The sequence below is a fragment of the Vicugna pacos genome, chromosome 4 (genome assembly GCF_048564905.1).
Source record: "Vicugna pacos chromosome 4, VicPac4, whole genome shotgun sequence".
Taxonomy (NCBI): domain Eukaryota; kingdom Metazoa; phylum Chordata; class Mammalia; order Artiodactyla; family Camelidae; genus Vicugna; species Vicugna pacos.
This window is the reverse complement of record NC_132990.1, coordinates 66,380,286-66,403,028: the sequence shown is the minus strand read 5'-3', so window position 1 is coordinate 66,403,028 and position 22,743 is coordinate 66,380,286.

Genomic DNA, 22,743 nt, shown 5'->3' with positions numbered 1-22,743 from the left:
GCCCCTTTTTGTTGACTAAATGTTCTGACACTCCTGGAATCTGAAAAGGCTTTCCCGACATTGTTATCTCTTTTAACCCTAACTTCCACATAAATTATATGTGGAAATCTCTATCTTTGATAATATGCACGGATAGCTAACTAAGATGCCAGGTCAAATGAAGTAACTGCAAAGTAGAAGTTTGAGTAATGTGTGTCTGTCTGAATTGCTAAAGGGCCAGCCAAATGGGTCCTAGTGCTCCAAAGCCGGGTTGGTGCATCTGAAGAGTGTTTAGGGTAAGGATTTGGGGTCTCATGCTAATCTCTCTGGGACTCTTTGAAGAGGAAATTGTGCTCACAAGGTCAATGGAGAAATGAAGGAACAAAATACAGACTTTATGCCTAAGCATCTGGGTCCATGTGGATCTCTCCAAATGCTGAGCATCTTTGGTAAGAGATGCTGGTATACAAGGTTTATGGTCATAAAGCTAAGGATTTCCTACACTACTGTACATAGGTAGTGGGGTCTACAGAATGGACTGATTCCACTTACACAAACAGGCCCTTGGAGAAGGAGGGCTGCCTGCCAATTCACCCAAAAAGGCAGTGACCCATGGTAGGAGTGAGCCCCGCCTCAGATACACTTCATCTTTTAAAGCCACGACGCTAACCCCCAAGTGAAATGAGGCCCAAAGAATGTCAGAGTCTGCCGTCCAGATTAGCAGCTTTTCCAAAGGGTGTATGTGGGGCCTGTCCCTTCTAGGCCAGAGTACTGGACATGGGGCAGAAAAGTTCTTCTTTTACATAAAAGCATCCAACTTAAAATATCTAGGAGTGAAGAGTGCCGGGGCAGTGGGTCTGAGACAAGGTTCTTAGACAGGCAGTCACTGTCCAGGTCACTGCTGGAATGACCAAGCTAAGACATGACATGGCAGAGTCAGATGACAGGCAGACTTGGAATAAAATGGTGGCAGATGAGAGTGAAAAGAGGAAGGTTCTAAGGTGTTTGCTACAGTCAGAGATAGGACTTGCTTTGTCAGCCCCAGCGGGTCAGAGTGATGAACAAGCGTGGGGCTCACAGAGGACACCAGAAGAGTCACGATCTTCTGAGTCAGTGGTTAAGGGGGATCTTGGCTGGAGCTAACCTTCTCATCTATCTCCCTGGGTCTTGCGGTGCTGTCTGGGTGGGAGTGCCAAGCTTCCTCCCCTCCCCGGCCCCCTGAGTTCTTTCACCTTTAGCACGAGAGTGAAGCCCATTTCTAACAGAGACATGAAGTCAGCTGCCAGGCTCCATCAGGCGCCTGTGTTCCTCCCCGCCCCGCTTCCGGCAAAACCTTTCTCCCGAGCAGACAGAAAACATCTCAGCCTTATGACAGCCCCCCGTCACTCTGAAGCCCCGTGTCTCTGCTGACATGATAACTGAGCGTGCGAGACAGACAGTGCTTGTGTGATGCCGGCGGCTTTGTAGTGGAATCGTAAGACTGGGATGAGGGAGGCGGGTTAGAGCTGGAGATCCGGGAAGCTGGTCTTCTCCACTTCGCCCCATCTCCTGCCCAGCAGGTTGGTGAGACGGCAACAAGCCTTCTCAGTCTAGAACCCCAGTCTGTTGTTCAGAGATTCCGAGCTCCAGACCTGATGGATTTCAGTACAAACCAGCTCAACTCAGCACAGGTTTCCTGAGATCCTACTTTGTTCCATGCAAAAGCATAGATGTTGAGAGGCTACAAAGGTGGAGAAGAAGCAAATTCAAATGGAAGATATAATGGAGGACATGCTGTGTGCCAGGTACTGTGGTTGCTGTTGTACATACACTTACATTTCAACATCACAGTAACACTATGAGGAAGGTATTAATGAAGAAACTATAAAAACTCAGAGAGGGGAAGTACTTGCTAAGCTCATACCAGTCATGAGTAATGGATCTAGAACTCCAGTTTAAGTCTGTCTGGTTCCAAAGCTTATACTGTTAACTTTTATGTTTTATTTTCTTCACTGAATGCTTTTAGGAGGCTAAAATAATATATTTATATATAATATATATACACACACACACACACACACACACACACATACATATATATCAATTACTTTGACATAATGCCTATCAATAAAACACAGTCTTACTGTGACCAGAAGGAAGGCGTATGTCATAGAGAATTCATAGGGTTTATAGACAGACACACTGGGCTTGAACTCCCCATTTCCTAAGAGCTGTGTCACACTACTGGCCTCTCTGGATCTCACTATTCTCATCTGTAATATGGAATAATAATAATAATAATAATAATAATAATAATAATAATAATAATAATAAAATATCTATGTGGTGGAATCATGATGGGGGTTAAATTAAAAAATGTGTGTGAGGTGTACATAGTTAAGTGTTGAGTCTTACTCTGTACAAAGCCTTCTTATGCAGTCTCATCTGATCCTGATAACAGCGTTGAGCAAGATACTATTCTTATTCTTATTATTGTTAATTATTATTATTCTCTGCTTACAAGTGAGAACGTTGAGGCTTAAAGAAGTTAAGTAACCTGTCCAATGGTGTTAATAAATGGCAGTGTGGGACCTGAACTCAGTCTATCTGACCTCAAAAACGACCTCTAGGCAGACAAGACGAGCTCCATTAGTAGACAGAGTGACTGAAGATCTGTCTGAAGATCACTCAGGACTACAGAATATGCTCCTTCACCATGTCAGGCTGCCCTCTATGATAGGACGGACTATGGGGAACCTATATCTTTCTGTTGGCTCTGTAAGAACATTTCATTATACATAGGATGCTGTTTGGAAATTGCTCCACTGTTCTCTTTCTATGGTTGACGTATGTCAATTGCATATATATTGAAAGAAAACAGAGCTCTCTTTTTGGTATCCATGGATGTTTCCATAACTCATGCCTCAGAGTAGAGCATGTTCAATTACCAAAGATGTTTTTCTAAAAGAAGTAGATTAATGCCAATTAACAGGTTGAGATAGGAGTTGAGACCTTAGCCTGTTACAGAGTGAGTTGTGATTTCATGTCATCCGACACATGCATAATTACACACACCAGGAAGCATCCACCAGTGCACACATCACAATAAATGTGTGCTTAATTGTAAGTCACCATGCCTATATGCTTAATTACACATCCTGCTACCTGCAGGATTAATAACATGTAGTGTTACATGCACACAATCAGAAGAGGTGACATTTGATGACATTAAAAGAGCTAGGAGAACATAAAGGAGCAATTTTTAAACAGTTGCATGATGTGTGTGCCTTTTTTTCGCTCCACAGAAGGCAACAGACACTAATTTCTACTCAATCAATCAAGAAGCACTTATTGAACAGGTTCTGTCATTTTTACTTTCATAATATCTCTTATATTTATCCTTTCCTTTCCATTTTCATGATTGCTAATGTCATCATCTCTCACCTGCCAGTCTAAGGTAATTGGAAGGACACTGCATTCAAATCTCTCTCCCCAACCCTTGACCAGCACCCTGGTCCAGGTCCCCATCATTTCTTACCTGCATCGCTGTAGAGGTCCCTACACAGGTCTCTTGGTTCCTCCTGGGTCTTAAACTCTCCATCACTAACCAGGGAATCAATGAAAAACTCAATTCAGACCATCTCAATCTTTAGCTGAAAACTCCCCAATGGCTGCATTTATCCACAAAAGCCCAGCATTCGGAGCTTGAACTACAGGGTCCTATTTGTCCTGGCCCCTGCCCACCAGCCCAGCGTCTTGTCACTTGCTCTCCCTCTTTAAGGTCCAGCAGCACTGCTTTCTCTCTGTTCTTTCAGCAAACCTACCTCCTACCTCAGGTTGCTCTCATACATACGGACCCTTCTGCTCCCAAAAGTTCTCCAGTTCTACTTAGCTCATTACATCCTACCTAAATCTCAGATCTCAGCTCAAATATACCTTATCTACAAGAATTTTCTCTAGTGCCCCTGACTAGGTTAGGTCCCACTATTAAACTCTGTACTTTTCCTTCATTAAAAAAAATTATCACAATACACTATTTAGAGTCATCTGTGCAGTATTTTGATTAATGCTTGCCTTAGTCATAGTAAGTCCCATAAAGGTGACATTTGAGTGTTTCATTTTCCATTACATCCTCAGCTTCTAGTATATTTGCTGGCACACAGAAGCCTTTTTGTAAGGTTATCAGATTTAATGAATGAAAATAAAAGATGCTCGGTTAAATCTGAATTTCAGACAAACACATTTCTTTTCTTTCTTTTTTTAGTTTAAGTATACTCTATGCAATATTTGGGACATACTTACACTAAAAATTATTTGTGCTTGTCTGAAATTTAAATTTAACTGGACATCCAATAATTTACCTGGCAACCCTACTTCTAAGCACTTAATATCTGATGATTGAATGAATGAACGAATGAATGAATTACCAGATGGAGGTTCAGAAGACCCTGGTTCTACTCCGGCCCTGGTTCCTGGTTTCCCCTCACTGGTCACTTGATTGTTCCTCACCTGTGTCATGAAAGTCAAGGGTATGTAACTAAGATTACTATCTTATTGGCATGAAATAATGGAAAACTATGGCAAAACCCAAGTAATGGTTTCTCCTTGCCACAGTCCTCTCGAGGCCAGTTCTTTGTTTCTAGAATTATCCGACTGGCTAAATTATTCCTTTCTTCTCCTCCAAATTCTAACTCTCTCTTGAGTAAAACAAAATTTAAATACCCTCCTTTTTTTGCATGATTTTTCTAAGCCTTTTGTAATCTGATGCTGTCACGTTTTAGATCTAATAGGCAGGGCTAGAACTAATATTTAATATTAATAGTTAAGAGAATACAAATCAATGCAAAAAAATCTGTAATGAACAAAATATCAAAAGAATAAATGAAAACAGAATCAGTGTTACTGATTTTTCCCTTTTGCCTCAAGCTCCAGTATGACTTGGCACAGTACTTTTTATCTAAACTTTTGATATTTACTCATTAGAGGGTTATGTGCATTAACTGTGATTTCTTTAAAAATATTTGAATGAGAGTATTATTTATCTTGATTACTGAATATTTTGACAGCCCCTTCAATTTTGCACCCAAGATGAGTGCCTCACTCGTCTCATCCTAGCCCCAGCCTTGATAAGTAGAGACGATCTTTGGAGGGGAACACAGTGGGAGGAGGCAGGCGGAGCAGACAGAGCAGGGTCTAAAGTGCCTTGCTGAATTCCTCTTGTGGGCCAAGGTGGATAGAAAGGCTTCCAAGCAAGAGGGTGACAACTCTGAGTTTTGGAAAGACTTTTTTTAAATTGAAGTGTCGTTGCTGTACAACATTATATGAATTACAAGTGTAAAATTTAATGATTCACAATTTTTAAAGCTTATGCTCTATAATTATTATAAAATACTGGTTAGATTCCCTGTGTTGTACAGTATATCCTTCTATCTTATTTTATACCTAACAGTTTGTTCCTCTTAATCCCCTCCCGCTAAACTGCCCCTTGCCCACTTCCCTCTCCCCACTGGTAACCACTAGTTTGTTCTCTATATCTGTGAGTCTGCTTCTTTTTTGTTACATTCAGTAGTTTGTTTTATTTTTTTTACATTCCACATATAAGTGATATCATACAGTATTTGTCTTTCACTAACATTTTACTTAGCATAATGCCCTCCGAGTCCATCCATGTTGCTGCAAATGGCAACATTTCATTCCTTTTTATGGCTGAGTAGTATTCCATTGTATATACATATATACCACCTCTTCTTTATCCATTCTTCTGCTGATGTCCATATAGAAGCTGATGGCTTCTATATTTTGGCAATTGTAAACAATGCTGTTATGAACACTGGGGTACATATATCTTTTTGAATTAGTGTTTTTCTTTTTTTTTCGATACATATGCAGCAGTGGAATTTGGTGGGTCCCCATGGTAGCTCCATTTTTAGTTTTTTGAGAAGCCGCCATACTGTTTTCTACAGTGGCCGCACCAGTTTACATTCCCACCAACAGCGTTCGCGGGATCCCTTTACTCCATATCCTCGCCAACATTTGTTATTCGTGTCCTTTTTGAAAGTAGCCATTCTGACAGGTGTGAGGTGACCTCTCTCTGTGGTTTTGATGTGCATCTCCTTGATGAATAGCCATATTCTGGATGCTGTTCTCGTCTGGAGAGCTGGTTGGTGGGATTGTGACGAAGGCAGGGAGACCACAGAGGGATATACCGCGATGAGCGACATGTGGGATAAGGCGGCGGGAGGAAGCGGTGAGGACAGGGAGAAACAACAGCCAGTGAAATGAAATGGTCTAACTAGATGGGCTTGGAAGGAATGCCCTCTCCTTTAACTCTCCTTCTTGGCTTTTCTTCTCTGCTTTCTATCCTCTGTTCAACTTAGAGTATCTTGTTGGAAAAGATCAGGGAAGCAGGGAACACAGGACTGGTTTGTTAGCTTCAGTGACCAGGACTCTGATAACATGGATGCTCCCAGATTTATCTGCAAACCTTCTGGGCATTTACCCAGCCCCTACATAAATTAGGTCCCCAGAGAGCCATACGTTGACTATCATACTCATTGCTCCCTGCGTATAGGTTCCCAGAGGTGGGCCAACAAATTCACTTTCTGAAATAGTCTGGAAAGGGACCGTGTTATTGACACTCTCTCCCATGGTACTTGTATTTCAAAAAGCAGTGGGTCCAGGAATTCAGCATTTCAATTAAAACTCATCTAGGCCTCCTACAAAAAAGAAATATCAGTATTGCAGAGTTCTCAATCCAGGAGGATTCAAATTTGGCTTTCAGCCTGAAGCCACCATGAACTTGCTGTGTGGCCTTGGATACACTGGCTGGTTTTTCTGTGCCTCAGCCTCACCTCTGGGAGGCATCTTGTGTAGATAAGTGAGCCTGAGCTGTGGGATTTAAATCCTGACGTGGCTATTCACCACGAGGCTTGTGTGCCCTTGGTCAAATTATTTAGCCTTTCTGAACAACACTTGCCCTCTCTTCCCGTCAAGGAGAGAGACTGAGACCCTTCCTTGTAGGACTGTGATGATGATGGAAGGTGTCCATGCCTGGCCAGTGCTTAACACTTAGCAGGTATTCAGTGAATATTAGTCATCCCCTCCCTGCAACGGTTAATGGAGACAGGTAATAGAAAAGAAAAGGTGCCCCCTAAAGGGTGGAATGCCATTTCTCAGCTGGAAAAAAAAAGTGCAATTACATGCCAAGAACTGCTGACACAATGTATAATTTTGGAGTAATCTTACAGTCATATATACAGAATGCCAAAATTTGAGACGAAGGTGGATTTCAGTGAAATGGAATCTTTCAAGCTAACAATAGTGCCGAATAGGCAAATGACACTTGTTCTTGTGTCTTAGTAAAAACTCTTTAACAGTGTACTTAAAAATAATAATTTTCCATCAATGGTCTCTTCTGATAATTTCAGACGAAAATGATGGAACAGTATACTAGAGCCAGATCATCCTAGATTCAGATCATAAGGACTGCATACAGTTTAAGTCTTTGTTTTTCTTGGATATTCAGCTTAGTTATACCTTTAATATACTTTTTTTTTTTCTGATTATCAGTTTATTTTTTTTTTATTTTTTTTTACATTTTTATTGATTCATAATCATTTTACAGTGTTGTGTCAAATTCCAGTGTTCAGTACAATTTTTCAGTCATACATGGACATATACACACTCATTGTCACATTTTTTTCTCTGTGATTTATCATAACATTTTGTGTATATTTCCCTGTGCTATACAGTGTAATCTTGTTTATCTGTTCTACAATTTTGAAATCCCAGTCTATCCCTTCCCACCCTCTACCCCCCCCCCCCCCCCGGTAAACCTTTAATATACTTTTAAGTTGAGTCTCAAGTCAAAATAGGCCTAGTCCCATCCCATGGTGCCATGCAGCACTGAAAGTTTAAAGATTATTTTTCTCCATCTGCAAGATGGAACCCAAACCTACTTCCTAGGTGTCGTGTAAAGATGAAATGAAAGCACAGACAAAAAGAGCTTAGCTTAGTGTCAGACACAGAGCAAGGTTATATGTGACTATCATTGTTACAATGGTGATGAATACATAAAATGTTTGCTTGATTTTTTTCAAATATTTTCTGATTTTACATTGAAATATTTCACCCAGCAACAGAGCAGGGGGCCTCTGTTTCAACACCGTGGCCTTGTTGTATAACTTCTATTTTTCTTTAAAATACATGCCATGGAATCATCACTTTAATTTTTATTTTTAAGCAAATGAATAAAATCATATTTAGTCTTATGAGAAAGGCATTTTTCCGTAGCAAAGTGAGGCTTGTCAAGACACTCATAACCTGGATTCTTGTAAAAAGTTTATTGGTTTATCTGAAGTCACTAAGGAATGTCTTTGACTCAGAACACTTTCCACCATCCTCCCCATGTTTTGAACTTAACGTTCTCTCTGTGGGTTTTCTTCTAGAATATGTAAGTTTGAATTTGACTTTATATCCTTTAGAATTTGGTTGGAATACTCCTTTTTTTCCTCCTCCCTTTCATTCTGCCATTAGTTGGCATGTTTGCAGTGAATGCAGATCCATTTTTACATCAGCAAAAGCAAAATTGAATAAGTTTTGAATCTGATATATAGTAAATCAAACAAAACCACAATGAATTTCAAAGCCCAGTGTAAATTTAAGACACAGCATGATGTATAGGAAAGAAAAATGAGCTCGAATCAGGCGATTTGGAGTCAAGTTTAGACTCTGCACCGGCTCGCTGCATGACCTTGGGAAAGTCACTTAGCTTCTCCAGGTCTCTGTTTTATCCTTGGTAAAATTCATAATTAATCACTAATTTCAATTAAATGTATTATAGCTCCCATTGGTCAATCTGAAAAAAAATTAAGCCTGAACCCCATCATGTATTACAAAGTAATTTGAATTTTTCCCAAGATTAAGTTATATATTAAAGTAACCGAGTTTTCTCCTATTATGGAGTCTTAGATTGCAGAATCCCAGGTATAACATGTCTTGATTTCAGCAAAGCACTTGGTCAGGTTTCTCCTTATACCCTTCCGGACAAGTTAGAAAAACATGGATGAGGTCGGTGGTTAATTAGCCTGAGAGCTGACTGGAATCACCAGGGAAGTTACAGCAACACACACACATTTCCGAGTACCACCCTCAACTATTCTGATTGAGGTTCTGGGTGAAATCTGGCATTCACAAGGATCTCCAGTTGATTCTGGAGATCATTTTGGTTTGGAAACCGCTGGACTAGAGTATAACCAGGTGGATTAGTTAGTGGCTGAATTACCAGGGTAACCCACCTGGGTAAGTTACAGGTTTCCATCCTCGACCGGGTTCTTGTCAGCTCACAGATGCATGATTTGGTCGATGACATGGAAGGGATGCTGATCAGATGCACAGATGTTGTGGGAACACTTGCTGACAAAATAAAGACTTAAAGCGATCTCAATGAGTGGAATAATCGGTAGAAGTAACCAAAGTGAAAGTTAAGGGATGCATGAACTCCTGTCCTTTATTTACAGTTTTGAAAATTAAAAACATAATATTGGATGGGATGTACCTGACCTGTGAGCAATTCATGGAGAATAGGCATTGAGGTTTGAGAGGACGAGAGGTGTAGTAGCTTTTTGAAAATAAGATAATTTTCATATGAAAACATTTTGTATATGGTAGTTCTGGTGAATGATTTTGAGGACCCTCTGTACTGTTTTCCATAACAGCGGCACCATTTGGCATTCCCACCAACAGTGTATGAGTTCCCTTTTCTCTGCCTCCTTGCACTTGTCTTTTACTTTTCTGGTAATAGCATCTTGGCAGGTGTGAGGTGGTATCTCATTTGGGTTTCAATTTGCATTTCCTTGATTATTATCTACCATAGGATCTGACAGTCCCGCTTCTGGATATTTATCCAAAATGATTGAAATCAAGATCTTGACAAGGTGTTCTTACTCCTGTGTTTATTGCACAACTATTTACGATAGCCAAGGTGACAAAATAGTCTAAATGTCCATTGACAAATGGATGAATCAAGAAAATATGGTATATTCACACAGGGTATATTATTCTGCCTTTAAAAAGGACATTCTGATATGTGTAACACTATGGGTGAAGCTTGAGGGCATTATGCTAAGTGAAATAAGCCAGTCACAGAGAGACAAATATTACTTGATTCCACTTACATGAGGTGTCTAGAATAGTCAAGTTAATAGAACCAAAAGGATGGAATGGCGGTCACTAGGGACTTGGGGGAAGGGGAAGTGGCAAGTTGTTAGTCAATGAGCATAAAATTTCAGATAAGCAAGATAAACGCATTCTAGAGATCTGCTTTACAACATTGTACCTGTAATCAACAATACTATGTCATACACTTAAAAAATTGTTAAAAAGGTACATCTCAAGTTAAGTGTTTCTACCACAAAAAAATTAAAACAAAAACACTTATATAAAGTGTGAAACATTATGAAATGGCAACACCTGATCTCAGGCAGAGGCAGACCGGATGGGTAGTTAAAAGTCAGCAAGTCCTAGATTCAAATCTGGACTTGAGCTATAGGCAGCGGTGTCATCTCAGAAAAATTATTTAGTTATTTCATGCCTTGGCTCCCAAGGCTATAATATGGGAGTAATACTTTCCTAACCAGGGTGGTATTAAGGATCAAAACGTGTAGCGTACTGTCCAGGACACAGCGACTCTCAGGAGATGGTAACTATTATGTGAGGAATCCACTATATAATGTCCAGAAGGAAGGAGGAGGTAGGTCTGCTGTGTTCTGTAACTGCCAGATGACTCCTGAAGAATTGTGTCTAGTTGGGGGAGCCATACTTTAGAGGACTTATTCAAAGTGGGTGGTGGCACAGAAGACCAGGAGGAGGAGTGGCTATGGAGTACAATCATATGTATTTGAAAGTGTTGAGAGTGTTTTCTCTTGAGAAGAGATGCCAGAAAACGGCATCAAGCTAGCTAGAGGGAAAATCCAAGAAGCTGGTTTGTTTTTTGATTCCATAAGACAAAGCCTCATTTGAACATACAGGTCTAGATAGTATGTTTCGGGAGACACTTTCTAGGACAGAAGAGCATCGGTTCACCAGGGTGTGTGTGTGTGGGGGGGGGGTCCCTTACCCCCTGCTGTGCCAAGCCCCCATGGTCAAGGTCTTTGTGAAGGGGACTTCTTCCTAAGGTCAGAGGTGGCTTGAACTAAAGACTTGTAAGACCTTCTCGAATGACAGGATTACATGCTGGGGGTGGGTGTGGGAGTGACAGCATTCCCAGTGCCTTCCTGAAGGCCCTCGTGTGCTGGATGAGTGTATCTGGAGATGGGCAGGCATGTCAATGACTTGCTGCTCCAAAGATGGAAAGTAATTTGTGTCCCCATCTAGTGTAATGCATCTGTGTTTTCTCCCAGGGCATCAGCCAAGTGCCTACATATTGGGCCCATCCATCTTTCCTGAACTACAGAATTGGGGGGTTGCATTTGGCTAATGAACCTCTTCAGAAAAACATACTTCCCCAAATTAGGTTCTAATTGCATTGGGAAGCAGCAATTGCCTGTAACCTGATAATATTTCAGGAAGTTACATCTACCTGAGTGATTTAAGAGCCAACAGCTTTGTGGCGGGCTGGACTGATAGACTTCTGAACTGACCCCTCACCTCAACAGCCTGTCCAGTCTTTCCACCTTCAACCTCCCCGCAGAGATCTATGTTGGAGCCGGAGGCAACTCTGGCGCGTCAAAACTGGACACTGATGGAATCTTAATATCAGAAGATCTTACGATTAGGTGGGATTAGAGTTATGGAACTGATGCAGGAAAACGGATATGGGGTGTGAGGAGGACCGTGTCCCAGGTCTCGGTTGAGCCCCTGGGATGTGCCCCGCCCAGTGTGGGTCCTTGGCTTTGCACAGGAAAGAATTCAAGTGTGAGCCACTGTTGAGTAAAGGTAGATTTATTTAGAGAGACACATACCGCATAGAGTGTAAGGCAAGAGAAAGGCAAGGAAAGAGGTGTGGGAATTGGGTGCTCAGGTTAAAGTAAAAGTAGGTACACACTCCATGGACAGAGTGCGGGCCGTCTCCAAAGAGGAGGGTGCGAAAAGGGGCCGCTCGGCGTGGTGGTGTCAGTTTTTATGGGCTCAGTAGCTTCACACGCCTACAGGTAGCACCATTCCAACTGCCCTGGGGAAGGGGCTGGGATTCCCAGGAGCTGGGCCCCCGCCCATTCTTTGGCCTTTTGCAGTTAGCCTTGGGGCTGTCATGGCGCCTGCGGGCATGTTATTTATCAGGCTGTTACAATGAGCATATAATGAAAGCTCAAGGTCTACTAGAAGTCAAACCTCTTAATCCTTAAAGCCAACAAGGAGTTGAATCTTCCACCATTTCGGTGTTAAATTGCTGTCATTCCTTGAGTGGCCGTGCCCCGCCCCCTTCCCCCTGTCTCAGAACCCCAACACTTAAAGTCTCAAGACTGGGGTAGATCTAAGAAAATCATGTAGTCCCACCCCTCGTTTAATCAGTTAATCCACTTGAAAGTAATATTCCTGGGCAGTAGCCTTGAACTCCTCCTTAAACATCTCCCAAATTGGGCAACTTGTCCTCAGATATCCCATTCTATTTTTGTACAGCTCTGAGAGCTAGAAAGGTCTTATTGAGGCCAACCCCGTGTGAATTACTTAGCTCCTTTGGGGAATAACGCTAACGAGGGTGATCATAACAGTGTACATTACTGAACACTTACAACCAATTAAACACTCCAGTAAGTACTTTTCCTGGCTTAATCCTGATTCTCATGCTTCAGGATATATCTTATGTATCCTATTCTATGGATTAAGAAACTGAGGCCAAGAAGGTTCCTGCGATTTGCCCAAAGATCAGAAAGTGGGTTTTAAACCCCGATTCACATGATTGAAAAAGCTTGTTCTCTTAACCTCTTCCCTACACTCCAAAGACAGGTCTGTGGATTCTCTCTAGGGTGGGGCCTCTTTAGAGCACCTCCCCTAAACCCTACCCAAAATAGAGACCACATCTTAGACCTGTGTTTCATCTCAAAGCTGTTTTCCAGGTTTGGCTCCAATCGGTATGATTATCATTGCCCTGGAGCAGAGGTTTTCAGACTATGCACAGGGAAGCTTTGCACGTTGGATAAAGCAGCCCTGGGGGCCACTATGGGGCCTGAGAGGGGCTGAGATGGTAGGGCCCTAAGACATCACCTTCAGCCAGAGTGCCTTTGCACCTGTCTTTTTAGATACTGGGCTTCTGTATAAGATCTCAACTGGAGAAAAGATTCTGTGGCTCATAAAAACTTGAAAACGATTGCACTAGACTAAGATAACAGACATAAAATCTAAATGTTAATGGGGTATCTTAGGCCAGTCCCCTGTACTGTAATACCAGCCCTTCCTCAGATCCAACTCGGAAAGCATCAGTGACCAATGTTTGTTGACTGAAGGAAGGCTTTACATGTCAGGGGGCAGCAGTATTTCTTTACCCATCCTGTTCTTTCTCAGATGCTCCGCTCCTGCGCCGCCACCATCTCTGCCTCTGTCACTGGGTCTCCCTTTATTCTGCTCTTTCTTCCCTTGAAGCACAAATACGCTCACTCCCAAGCACCGCCGGTCCCCGGTCTTCTCCCCTTACCTGCATCTGCACCTTTACTTCTTCCCCACCCCCGCCCCACCTAGATTCTCGCTCGCTCGTAGGAGCTTGATGTCTGCATTGATCATGCCTTTTTAGTATTTTTGATGCTTTGACATTTTGAGGCCTTGCTGACTCTGAAAGGGCTGCCTCTGCCAATTCCCAGAGATAGTAAAGAAGTTGCCTGTAAGTGCCTCTTTCATATGCAAACCATCCACCCCAGAGGCAGCCTCCCCCACCCCCATCCCCCCCAGCCACTTCCTTCATTTGGCCCTTACATTCTAGGCCACTGTTTTTCTGCCCTAATCACCCCCGGGTCGGGAACCAGATAACTAGGGACACTCAGTTTATGTAAACCTGACAATCCTAAACCTGCTTATCCTGCTTCATCCATTCTTTCCCATGGAAACCACAGGAAAGGCTATGGTCCGTGTTCACCCCAATGCCTTCGGCCTCCTAACTGAAACCTGTGCTTCCCCGTGTAGCCCCCAGGATGTGCCCCCCTTCCTCTTGGAATCTGTGTGTATGACAAACTTTCTTTTCAATGGCAATCATCCCCGTACCTGAATAATAATCAAACCTTTATTTTAAAGCATCTTTTTTCTCAGATTTCAGCCCTGTTGCTCTCTGGCTTCTCCAATCTGCATTTTTGACAACTGTTACTCTCACAGAACCAGATCTGCTTCCCAGGATTCTTCCTTCTGGGAGGGCCCTAGAGGGGCACAGACCTGAGGTTTCTGAATACACACAACACACATACACACACATACACACCGGGATGTATTCTAGCCCTGCCCTCGCTGACCGTCCCAGCTCCTCGCTCTCGCTCCAGCCCTGGGCCCTTCATGTCCCTCCAGTGTCTACTGGCCAGCAAGCCTTCTTGAATTTCACCCACCTCTCCTCTCCTTAGCTTTGCACATGCCTTCCTTGGCCTGAGCTGCCTCAGCCACTCTAAGGGATAATCCCAAGGCCACTGCTTCTGCCACGTGTCCTTCATCTTTGCTCACGTGACTCCACTCTCTCACGGCTTCCTGGCAATTGCCCCCTCCTGTCCCAGGCTGGGCACTCCAGGAGGCTGGTGCCAGCACAGCGTCTGGCTTACAGTGAGCTCACATCCAACATTTCTTGAATGAATGAATGAATGAATGAATGAATGGATGAATGAATGAATTAGACTTGTGCTCTGCCTTTTCCCCCCTCCCTTTCCTCTCAGGAGCCATCAGACACACACACACACAGACACACACTCCTTTACCAATGCCGCCTCTGCTTACCTGTGAGCAAATACACACTGAACAGCCCAAAGGAAACCATTCAGTTTCTTTTATGCTAAGTTGTAGGCAGACTGTCTTGAAGTGAGTGATAAAGGTAGCATTTAATCTTTTAACCCAGGAAAAAGATTTGAAAATGTGGATTTGGGTTCAGGGAAAGGGAAGAGAAAGGCAAAGAAAAAGAAGAGGAAGCAACGAGTGGGTGAAAACACAGAAAGAAGGAAGGAAGAAAACTCAGTTGACCGACTGCTCTTCTCCAGACCAGTTCCTTGGTCGGTTGACTCCGGGAGGGTGGGCTGTGGGCTTCATTCCCTCGAACCTTCACTTCTTTCCCTACCAACCCCATCTCTGCATAATCACGTTATTCTTGGAGCCCGGTCAGCACGTAGGGATGAGGCTTGTCAAAGGCGGCCAGTTGTACTTAGAGGCCCATTACTGGAGAGACCCAAAAAAGGCGGAAGATGCCGATCTAACACCTTTGGGAGCTATTGGGATGCGAGCCCTCCTCTGCTGGGCCCCCATCCTGTGCCTTGTTCTCCAAACTCAGGGGCAGGTGCAGGTGCAGGTGTGGGTGACCTATTGCCTTCTGCTTCTGCCTCCTTGTCTAAAGAAACAGGACAGAAAGGTACAAGTTCTGGATTAAAATGACTATGTGACCTATCTAAGCTTCAGGAAGCAGATGGCATTGAAACAGTCAGTAAGTTTTGGATGAGCCAAATTGGAGGGAGGGGAGATCTGGTCCATTCAGAAGAACCCTAAGCCATTCTGGGCCCTTTCCCCCAACCTCTGCCGCTCATACATCCAGAGACTTCTCCACCAGCCCGTGCCCTGCTCCCTGCTAAGCCACCAGTAATTGCTACCTCCATAAAGATGTGGCTGGCTCCAGTGTAGGGGGATAAGGAGATATGGGGCTCTCTGCCTGTCTGCCTGCTTGGATGGCGGCGTCATGCCCCGTCTCTTTCTGACCCTTGTTTATCTCTTTCTTCTCTTGTTCCCTGCTGTATTTTCTTGTAATTTCAGCCACAGGGGAGGGGAAAAAAAAAAGTCAGATGTGGAGATATCACTGAAGAAAATGGCATTTACTGTTAATGTGGCGGCAAATGGCCTCCTCCCTGACTTGTGATGGTTGAACTCTCTTAAGGAAGGAAGTGGCGTGGCCTCTCCTCCAGACCCGAAGGCCAGGGAAAATTTTCCATCTGGATCATTAATTCTAAGGCGCGTTTTGAGCAGCCACGCCATTCTGTGGGGAGTGTGCACTGTGGGAAAATCGTGTTGCCACTGCGCTTGCCGGGCAGAGCCCGGGGCTGAGACGCAGGACCCTGGTTCCTGTCCACATCCGTGGCTCACAAGCTCTGTGTCCCCGAGTTAACTTTCCTAAGCCTCAGTTTTCTCATCTGTCAAATGAAGACAGTAGCATGTGCTGATTTGACTGGTGATGATGAGATTGTCATGAGATGGTGTCAATGGCATTGGAAGTTAAAGCACTATTTAAATACTACTTATAATCATGGTTAATTTTTATTTGTTTATTTAGAGGTCTGCAGATTGCACGCTCTGCACATTTTTTTCTTCCTTTCCAATACCGACGGCACAAACACCCTTCCATCTCTAGCTCTCCCTGTATCAAATCTTCCTTTCAGAAAAGTGTTCTGATCTCAATCATCTTTACAGAACATCATTTATCTCCTCACCCTGGTTTCCTCAGTTTCAAACCATCCCCCACCACACCAGTAGAGTGGTCCTTCTGAAACACACAGCTGGACCTGCTCACACACACACACACACACACACACACACACCCTCCCAGGAAGCTCCAACTGGTCCAGGGAGGGAATGGAGCACTAAACAAGACAGGGAAGGTCTCTGCCCTCCTGAGTTTTATGCTCAAGAAGGAGAGACAGAAAAGAAACAGGAAGACAACAAAAAAAGATCATTTTAGGTAGGGATAAGTTAGATGAGGACAGTAAAACCAGAGGATGAGATGGAGTGGCAGGAGCGAGGGCGACCCTGGGGATTTGGGCTCCAAACCAAGTAACAGAGGAAGAAGCTGTGGGTGACGCTGGGGGAGGAGGGTGACCAGGATGAGAAGCAGGAGTTACAGAGCTCGGCAGGGCTGCGAAAGGAATGGGGGTTGGTGGGCTGAGCAAGGGAAGGATGACGGAAGGTGCTGTGAGTGGGGAAGGCGGGACCCTGGAGATGATGACAAGATTCTCATCTGTATCCTAAGGCCAAGGGGAAGCCTTCGCAGGGTGTAAAGCAGGGGAGGGGCATGATCAGATTTACCTTTTGTAAAGATGGCTCTGGCTACTGTGTGGAGCATCAAATCTTCGCAGGTAAAATTCCAAAATTAGCCTTCAAAGCCTTTTGCCAGTCAGATCCAACTTCCGCTTCCGGCCACGTCTTCTATTACAATCACACACACACACACACACACACACACACACACACCCGTGCTCTTGGTAAGCACAGCTGTTTACTGTTTCCTGTGCACTGTGTTCTTTCACTCTTCTAATTCAGCAGTTGATGTCCGTTTTTCTGGTCGTGCCCTCCCTGCTGGCCCCAGGGACTCAACATCTGTGACCATCCATCCTGCATGCTTGGATGTGGGGCATTCCCAAGGGCCTGGAGCAGATCAGGGGGATAATTAAGCAGTAGGTATTTAGCGCTCACCTGCAATGAGCCTGGCACTGTACTGGGCTCCTAGGATTCACGGGGGATGAAACAGACACAGTCCCGGTCCTCATGGAGCTTATAATCTGAAGGGTGAAGGAGGATAAAGATGAAATATGAAACGTGCTACAGAGCCTGTGGCTTGAAAGATAACCCAGTGCTGTGTGTGCTTATCTTGGAAGCACAGAATCATAGATTTGTGGGATCGTGGAATCTGAAGCTTAGAGAATCAGATCAGACCAGGAGGAAAAAGAAAAAAAAAATACTGCAGGAATTAGAAATGAATATTTATCAAGTCTCTGGAGGATGGGGTGTCTGTGTAAGCTTAGAAGTGACAGAAGAAACCACAAAGGAAAGGACATAAATTGAACTGGAAAAATACAGCAAATGTGACAAAGGATTACTATCTTTATTATGTAAAGAGCGCGTGCAAATCAATTAAATTCACTAAGACCCCAGCAGATAAGTAAGCAGAGGGCACAAAGAGATCTCAAGCAAGTGGTTAACAAACACAAGGGAAAACATACTCATTCTCTCTCATAATCAAAGAAACGCTTATTAAAACCACGTAATAACATTTTTTTGCCTATTGAATGAACAAAGTCTAAACAAAGGGAAAAAGAGGATGGCCAATGCTTTTGAGAATAGGGTGATACAGAAACTCTCAGGCATTGCTTGTAGATGTGTAAACTGGGGCAACCGTTTTGGAAAACAATTTGGCAACGTGCATGAAGAGTCTCAAAATACAATTTAATTTTAGTAATTTAATTTCTGAGATTTTTTTTTCCTCTAAAGAAAGATTCCAAAAATAGAGAAAAGATCTATGCGTGAAGATTCCCCCCCCCCCCGGAGTATTATTTATAGTAGCCAAAGGGGGAAAAGAAAAGGACCAAATAGCAAATGAGAAGGGTACAGATGTCCATATAAGGAAACATTCTGTGGTCGTTTAAAAAGATGTTTATGAAATGCTTATTCTGTGCACTAAAGTTAAGTGAAAAAGGAGGACGGGAAAAGGAATTACGTATTCAGTATGATTGTACTCACAGGAGAAAAATCATCCACAGATTTGACTTAAAAGTTTCGCACATTGTTAGACAGATAAGAGCATCTCTGGGGATGGTGGTTTGGGGACAAGGATGTGGCCCACATCCTCTAGGGCTGGTGACTTGGTAAAAGAAATGGAGAACAGTCCCAGACTTCCTTGGGGGTACCTGATTTAGTCCCCCAGTTTTTGAGTGAGCACCTAATGCTACCAAACTGGGTGATTTTGATTAACCCAGCCAGGGCCATTTCACAAATGAGGAAGCTGAGATTCAGCATGGTTTAGTAACTTGCTCATGGTTGCACAGCTCTGTGGTCCAGCTGGTACTGGAGTTCAGGCGATCTGAGTTCAAACCAGTCCTCAATGTGCAACCTGCGTTAGCGGACAAGCTTTCCCATTTACTTGGCAGGTGTATGTGCTTTATCTGTATGCTTTGTGGGTGTGCACATCTTGTATGTATATTCAGTGGACAGGTCATCAGGCACCGTGGTCTGCCTGGATTGTTCCGGTTTAATCTCTGAAAGTCAGGAGCGACTGTTGGTCTCCCTAAATGTTGGTGCGTTTGACCCTGTTCTGTGAGCACGCGCTTGGTGAGTGTCCTGTGCATCTCTTGATATGTCTGGGTTGGTTTTGCTGCTGCAAACGGGCTGCCCCTTTGGCTCCAGCCACTCCATCGGCTTCAAGCATCTCTAGCCCACGGCCGGACTCCTGTCCTGTAGGTCTGGCTGAGGGAGGAGGGGCTCGCGGGAAGCCCCTGGGTCTGGTTCCCACGGGCCAGTGTTCCGTTGCAGGCAGCCACCCTGGCACCATCCAGCCGGCTTCTTGGAAGCCGATAAACGTCCCTCCCCGCTGATCCCCCTGCTTCGCTCAGCCTAGAAGTAGATCTGTTCACTTTCATCAGGCAGAAATGCACTTGTCTCTTGTCTCTCGCGGCTTAATTAGCTCTGATGCGGGTGGAGCTGTCCTTGGACGGCTTCCCGCAGCTGCCCTCTGCTGGCCGGCAGCCGCATTGGCGGCTGGAACTGGGGAGCCCCAAGCTCTGGCTTCCCCTTCACAGACTCCGGGGCCAAGAGATTGGTGTGTCCCAGAGACACCCTGAGATGGAGAGACAGTCAACGACAAAAGACCTTATGACCGGTCCTGGCACACTGAGCAGCCCTAATCTCTCCCTCCTAGAATAAATGTGTACAGAAATGCTTTCCTGTGTCCACTAGGAAGGCGAGGTCATTACCATCAGCGTGTTTGGACTCAGACATAGAAAACAAACTTATGGTTATCTGCCAGCAGGAGAGGGCAAGGGAGGGTGGTGGGAGGTCCAGATTTGCAGATACTGACTAATAAATATAAAATAAATAAACAACAAGGTCCTACTGTGTAGGGAACTATATTCAATATCTTGTAATAACCTGTAATGAAAAAGAATATAAAAATGAATATATGTATGTGTATAACTGAAGTATTTTACTGTACACCAGAAAGTAATACAGCATTGTAATAAAAATTTTGGGGGGGGAATCATCCTGTTTGTTGAAAGCACAATTCTAACCTTTATGAACTTGAGCAAGCAACCGCACTTCTCTGAGCCTTGACTTTCTCATCTTATCTGTAAAATGGGCACCACTGTGGCATTTATCCCTAGATTCAATAATGATACTGTTACTGCAATTGGGGCTGGCAATAGGATTGTTCAGCCTTCTCCACGGTGATAAAATCTGTGTTGATCAAATGCTCTCTGAGCCGGTTCTTGAGGTGTTCTTAAGATTTGACAAACATTTTTAAAAATTATTCCAGTGCGCCACGTGTTGTCCAAGAGATGAGAGGGTTATAGATAAATAACTCACTGGACCCAAGTCAGAGTGACGGCACTAAATCTGAAATTGAGGATTCTCCTATTCTGCTAAAGTGTGTTTTTAAAATAATAATGATAATAACAGCGTCTCACGTTTGTCTAGCATTTTTCAGTGTTCAGAGTCCTTTTCCAGGCCCCTCGGAGGGATAATGGATGTGAGCGCTTTAGAAAATAGACAGCTTTCTGTAAAATGAAGGTGATTTGTATTGAGAGGCAAAGTTTGTCTATATCATTCATTGACTAAACAAATCGTTTGCTCCTGTTTGATTGATAAAGACGATCACAGAACCAGAGGATCCTGGACCCTCAGAGCTAGGAGAGACTTCATCTCCATCCATTGCCGTCTGTAGGACAGCTGCCAGGCTGGGATCTGTACCCCATTTGAATGCTTCTGGGGATGGGACACTCACTTCCACTGTAGGCAGTGGTTGATCTGTCACCGAATAAGCAGACACATCGAGTTTTCTCTTTCCTCTTACCCCCTAAATCTAGACAACCAGTTATGGTCATGTTGCCTCTGAATTTCCCTCAGCACCTTCATCACGACTGCCCCTGCACAGGTATCACTTCCATTGCAAGTAGGAGTCATTTTCTAATTGGACTGTCAACTTAAGCTCCCCGCTCCCTTTTCGCCCCAACCCGTTGCCCTCATTGCTCGGCCATATGCAAATCTGATCTTGAATTTCCCTGTTTAAACCCTTTGCCTCTCCGCTGCCTGGAGAAGCCCAGCCTCCTTAGCAAGGCTTGTGATGGCCTTACAAGCCCAGCCTCTGGCAAGACCTCTCAGAGCTCCAGGAAGCAATTTGCTGTTCCTTTTTTTTTTTTTTTTTTTTTGGATCATTTAGTGCCTTACCTGGAGTATAAGATACTCCCTGGTAGGTTGCCACTGTTTGTGTCAGTGACCTCCTTCTTCCCACGTGGGGGCCCGCTGGGGGCCATGGGTCACGTATTTTGCATTTCTGACATCCTCTCCAGTGATGTCCTGGGGTTAGTTCACTGCTGGTGCTGAAAACACTGTTCACGTGAATTACGTGGCAGGGTTTCCCACAGGCGAACCTGGGAATTTTAGGAGTGCGCTGACCATGTGGATCCAGGTGAACTCCTGCTTCAGCAGAGGGGTTGTTGACTCAAGAGGCAAGGGGCGAGTCAGGACCCCAGAAACTGAAAGTCTTACTCGAAGGCTTGATTGATCTAGGGGTGGAGATGGGACAGATCCTTCCGGGGTGAGGCTCCCAGAAGAAGATGGAGATTTAAGCCAGGAAGGACCAGGGTACCTTGTAGCTTCTATAAAAAATGGCAAAAAAGAATAAATCCTCCAGGTAGGGGTCTTCTCAGTCCCCTGTATAATGGAGAGCACTATAAAGTTTGAAATGCTTTTTCGCTGTAGGGAAAAGTGTATTGTTTACACTCCTAGGTTTAGGATGGGAGCTAAGTCAGAGGGAGTGGATATGAAAGGGCTATTAGAACTTCCTCATCTCTGGGTTTTTGTCCTGGGGTCTGGAAAGTCTCCTTTGTCCTTAAGTCTTGGGGTCCCAGGATGAGAGTCCAGTAGGTATTTAGTCCACATTCAGGAACCACAGCTGCTTAAGGGGTGAGCGAGCCTTAATGATCACCCAATTCCACTCAATGGACAGAAACTCTCAGGCAAGAAGAGACTAATGCACAAGGACACTGGGGCGTCTTGCCAGCCTTGGGTGAGGGGTGTCTTTGCATCACAAGGACACCTAGAATCGTGGGCTCCCCACACGCACGATTGCCTGTCTCCTCATATCTCTCATTTCTATTGATCCCTTTCACTCTCCTCTGGTGCTTCTATGAGGCACAGAGCATGGTGGCCTCCTGTGGTTCTCATCACTCACGTTCCAAGACTCTTCCCGGAGAGAGACTGGTGTGAAAACCCCAGGCACACCCCGATTGACCTGGCTCCTTGCAGGGCTGATCTCTGGGCCAATTAGCTATAGTTTGGGGCCAGGGTCGAGCACCAAGGTACGGCCACCAGGCTCCCACCTCCGTGTACTGAGGACATTCCTAAAGCTGGGGGGAAGGACCAGGTTGTGAGCTGAGGGGGCTGCTTCGGTTGATTTCCACTGCACATGCTGAACAATAGGGGGTCCAGCAAGAAGGCTGTTACATACCATCCACCCAGAAACCTCATTTTTTTCAGAACCTGGGATGAGGGAGCACTGTTTGGAGTCTTGGGTCCTCCCTTTAGGAGAAAAATTATAGAAATTCTACATGCTCTCTGTTTTATATTTAATTCTCAAAGCAACCATATAAAGGGGTCGTTTTCACTGCCATCATGCACACGAGGAAACAGAGGCTCAGCCGT